The 5,352-nt window shown below is 42.0% G+C and overlaps 1 pseudogene; it reads left to right on the forward strand.

Moving 5' to 3' along the window:
• Positions 1 to 2,518: 2,518 nt before the first annotated feature.
• LOC119571633 lies at positions 2,519 to 3,873 on the forward strand (annotated as a pseudogene).
• Positions 3,874 to 5,352: the final 1,479 nt, after the last annotated feature.

Consider the following 5,352-nt stretch of genomic DNA (forward strand, 5'->3'; position numbering starts at 1 on the left):
TAAACCCCAAAAGGGCCCCTCTAAGGCCTATTTTTCGTCTTGCAACTCGGTTACCCCCCTTTAGACTCAGGCACGACTTTTTTATCCCCTTTTAGGGGGTTTTTTTTCTGATAGTCATAAAAACTTTCATGGATTTCATGGAAAAGGTTTAAAAATTTCCGACGCACGGTAAAAAATTAGTGACTATGATGTAATTCTTTGTTCACTAAGTTCCGCTTAAAGATGTGTTAAATTTCTTAAAAGAAAACTTATTCATTGGGGATAGGACCCCTTTTCCCGGGTCAATTGCTTTATTGATCTCTTCGTTTTGCGTCACGAAAATGTCTTTATTTTAAACGGCAAATTTTTATAAAAAAATAAATGGTATCCGATGGAAGTAGCTTACCCGGTTCTTGCGAATTTATATAGGGAATGTTTGAATCTGAACTCCTCCCGTCGATTCTCCCCCCGACACGGTTTGGTTCGTATTTTGATTATGTTTTTTCTATGTGAAAGCAAACCGCAGATTTCGATGTTTTTCTCAGAAAACTAAACAACCTCGGCGACATAAATTTTAAAAGTAATGGGAAATTCGGGGAAATTACCATTTCTCGACATACTGTTTTTTCATGTAAATGGCTTTTTTAAAATTTTGGGTTTCCGTAAACCCACTCACAGTTATTATCTTCATTTTTTCTCGAATATTAAATTATGTTAAAAAAGTCAGTAGTCCCTCCCTTTTTTCTTAGGGCATATAGAATTTGTGCAATGATTTTTGATCGGGAGCTTGCTCATTTTTAAAACTTTTTCGAAATTGGATATCCCCGTTTCTTTTTTAAATCAGGGACACTCATCGCGAGATGGAAATTTTATACTCTTCCCGTAAATTTCAACAGATGTGCCTAATTATTAATTGTTTTTCCCTAAACCCTCCTCGTAAAAAAGGCACATGTTTTAAAGGGGCTGGCATTGCTTGTCTTTTCTTCCCAATACGTTGCGTAAAACTATTAAAAACCAATGCGGGTAGCGGGGCTCTTTAGACTTCTCCCCGGGATTTTCCTATACCTTTTAAAGATTGCCCCAAATTTTCATAGGTGAACCGGTAAGCTTTTGGAAAAAAATTAATGAAAATCAGCGTGTTTTTGATTTGCTAAGGGAAACAAAAGCGTTTTTCGTTCTTTACGGGGTAAAGGGCACCGGCTTACTGGAAAAGCGCTAAATTAAATTTAGAAAACACCAATTTTTACGAAAAAAAAATGTTAGAATCTCTTTAAATTTGAAATGCCTAATTTCAACTTGAGCTGGTCAAAGGGGCCTGGGGTAAAACTTTCCTCCTCGTTAGTTACAAAACCTTCCCCAGACTCTTTTGACCTTGACCCTCCGGACCCGATTCAGCTCTTGTTCTCCGTCTCTATCACTATTTACTTCCAAATTACTCCCTTTTATCCATTTCGATTTTATTCGTCTAAGAGGAACTCTAAGGTTCGAAAGTTACGGTTTTTTCATTTCTCTTGGTGTTTCTCTTTTCTCTCTGTTACCGTTACTGTGTTTGTGTTTTTGTATATTATATATATATATATATAATAATTATATTATATATATATATAATATATATTTAATGTGCATTATATATTAATAAATATATATATTATATAATATATATTATATATTTTTTTTTATTATATTTAATATAATATATTATAATATATATATATATATTATATTATGGTGTGTGTGTGTGTGTGTGTGTGTTATTATTATATTAATTATATATATATTAATATATATATATATTGTGTGTGTGTGTGCTTGTGTGCGTTGCGGCGTGTGTGTGTGTGGTGTGTGTGTGTGTGGGTTGTGGTTTGTTGTGAGAATACCACTCCGAAAAACTGTATAAAATAAATGAAAAAAGAAAAGGCAGGGGCCTATTGACAAACCCCTTTCGATGACATCAGAACCCCAAAACCCGGGGGGAAATAGAAAAAAGACACGAGGCCGCAGCGTTCTGAAAGGGAAGGGCCCGAGGGAGGTTTTGAAACGTTTTGATCGATGCTTTTCCCTTTTTGGAAAGGGGGGAGGGGGGGGGGGAAAGGGGGAAGGGGACGTTGGGGGGGAAGGGGTGGTGGGGAAAGGGGGGGGGGGGGGGGATAGCCCCTGTCTGAGGAAAAGGAAATAATGGTTTTGATGATGATAACGTAAAGGTGATATGTTTGGGATAAAATAAAGATAAAAAAATTGTAATTTCGATGCTAAGAGGTTTTTTACTGTTTCCCTTATTAGTGATTAAGTTATCAAAAACATTAAAAGAGATTGTTTAAATAAATAAATAAACTAAACGTTAAAATTTTTTGTTTGGCAAAAGAACCAGCCATGTAATAAAAAAAATGGAAATTTTGCTCTTTACTTTATTTTTTTCATTTACTCGTTATTTTCCCCCCATTTCCTTAAATTAGAGAAAAAAACTTGACGGAAAGTCTCCCTTATAACTGATTCCCCCCCCCTCCCCTCCCCTTATTGTTTCTTTTTCTGTCCGGAAATCATGGGAAACCCGGGGAGTAGCGGCTGGCGGTGGCTAATGTATGTGATGTCGTTGACGCTCGTCGATGGTGATGGAACTGTACGTTTCGCTCCTGGGTTTGTTTGTATTTGGGTTCGCTAGTTATTCCTTAAACACTGGTGTTTGGAATTCTCAAGAGGTTTTGGTGGCTTCTTATTCCCTTTTTTCTTCCAGAATAAATGGGGTTTAATATAGCCTCACGTGTTGCACGCTGACTGGCTGGCCGTTCTCTACTGGGGTATCGTCGGCGCCCCCAGCGTGAGGGTTCGCTGAGGTCGCGCTTCGTGGGTGCACGATCGCGGGGGTGGAGCTGAGGGTGAGCGCCCTCCTGGCTGACCTTAGGGGACACCACCCCGGCCTTCCGTTGCCCCAGCGCCCTCCGCCCCCCCCTGGGCCGGATCCCCTGCTCGAATACTTCCGGGAGCGCCCCATCGCCCGCCCCACCCGCGCCCCCCCGTCGCCGCCGCAAGAAACTCGCCCGCGCAGGAGAGCGAAGAGGCGCCGCCCCCACAAGGCACACCGTAGGAGCGCCCCATCCCGTCACCAGGAGGAAGTCGTGGTGGGCGCGTGCGCAGAGGCGCCCTCGAAAGCGGCAGCGGCGAAGCCACCGCAGCCCAAAAAAGGGAAAATCGGCCGACGCCAGCGTTAGGCGCACAAAGCGCGGAGAACGACTACGCCCACGGACGGGGGTTGCGACGCTCCGAGACCAGAGTGTTTCGGAAGGAAATGGCCGACGGAGGTCCCTAAGGAGAGGCTATTGTCCCCCTGGAGGCTCGCCTGCGGCGCGGAAGGACTCCTAAGCACTCGAGCAAAAGCATTCCCCCAGAAGGACTCCATCGCCCCCAGGGCTACGAGGATGTGCTGCCAGGCCCTCTCGGCTCGCCGACCCCTCCTTCGCCATCAGCGGGAGATCCTGACCCCTCCCCCTTCGCCTCCGCTCAGGACGCCTGGCGAAGGATACTCCCACTGCCTCCTCCTCGGTTCTTCATCCTCCGCGCCGCCTCCGACCCCTGCCATCAGCCCGAGGGAGATGGTCGGCCTCCTGGAGCAGCAGGCGGCTGCGTCCTTCCCCGTGCCGTGGGTCGTGGTCCAGCGCCGTGGCCCCCAGCGAGCGCGGCGTCTGGCCGTCCCTGGCGTCCCGCCCGCGCCCCAGGGGAAGGCTGCACCCGGATTGTGCCTCCCTCGGGGTCAGACCCGCTCACGGGGGACGGCGCGGGAAATGCCCTCGCGACTTCCCCCGTCATCCGTCGCGGGTCAAGGAGCAAGGGCAAGGAAGTCAAGGCAGGCCGTTCACCCCGCCCACGCCTGATCTCAACAGCCGGGGCTTAAATGTGTGAAAAAGCGGATGCGCTGCTTAGTGCGATGGTAAGGGTTTTTTCGCAACAGATAGACTTTAACCGAAAGAAGAAACCCGTGATAAATAATAAACTTCTTCTGTAATACGAAAAACATTTAATTTACACTTAAAAGAATGTGAATGTTCGTGTGAGCTGACATGTGACCTTTTGCAGCTTTAAATGCGCTGAATATTTTTTTTTCTTTTATTCTAACAATAAGCTGTGTAAAGATTATGTTTTTTTAATGCTATTCTCGCAGGGTGTGGATCCAGCTTTAACCCTCTGCGCTGGGATGGTATGGCGTATAGCTATGCTCCTGTGATTTTAAATTAGTGTGTTTACATATAGATGGCTCCACAAGTACAAAGTCGCCATGGATCCCAAAAATCGTACAATTATCTCGCTTGTTTATCCCATTTCTTGATTATCGGAAATGTTCTTTTATTGTTATTAGTGTTCAGGGGTTAAATGTACGAAAAAACCGGAAAATAGTTGAATATATACTCCTTGAAACTAGTTTCTTCTCATATATCGTCCACAGAAAATGTAAATAAGGTTAAAGAAGGTATATGTAATTTAATTCACCTAAACATAAGCAAAAATAAAAAAAAAAATACTGTCTTATTGTCTAGTATATGGTACTTTCCAGTATGTGTGATAATTGCCTTGATTGCAGTTTGAGATACAGTGTGCTGCAACTGTAATAAATTGAAATAAACACATTAAAATACACAGGCGTTTGGTTGTTGCTGCGTTTATTCGTAGCGATGGTGGAATATAAGTGTTGTAAGATAACAAGAAGGCCTTCGAGAAGTGTACAGTGGGGAGTCTTTTATTTGCTTCTGGAATCACTTGTGAAATCAAGAGTAAAAAAATACTAGCAACTGGTCGCTAAAAAATCAGATATCTTCCAGAACCTTTGAGAAAAAATACAATAATAATAACACTTGATACTATACTTTCATTGTATAAAAAATGCAGTATGACCATAGTTATATAATATATAATAATTTTAACATTTATTATAATACAATTTTATAATCAAATTAACAATTATTATGATATATATAATTTTAACAATGATGACATGATCGTCAAGGTAAGCCGGAATCACTGACAAATAAATCAAATGTATTAGTAAGATATAGGAACCAGAGACATTCATGAAAAAGAAACAGAAGAACGAAAGAAAAATAATCAAATTAAAATCATTTTGGTGGGATACAAGTAAACTGGAATTAAAGTGGAAACAATAATAAGTGAAAGCACGTGAATGAGTGCATGATAGGGAGGAAGATGAACGGATATAAAAAGGAAAAAGGAAGGTGTTGATGGCGACAGGGATTATGAACATTTATTGCATTATTGACATATCATTATTCTTAATATTGTATTGTATTCAACCGTGTGTGTTTCTGTAAATGGAGTCCTTGTCTGGTATTACACAACCGTTTAAGTAAAATGATAATAATGATAATA

The sequence above is a fragment of the Penaeus monodon genome, unplaced genomic scaffold, assembly GCF_015228065.2.
Source record: "Penaeus monodon isolate SGIC_2016 unplaced genomic scaffold, NSTDA_Pmon_1 PmonScaffold_7237, whole genome shotgun sequence".
Classification (NCBI taxonomy): domain Eukaryota; kingdom Metazoa; phylum Arthropoda; class Malacostraca; order Decapoda; family Penaeidae; genus Penaeus; species Penaeus monodon.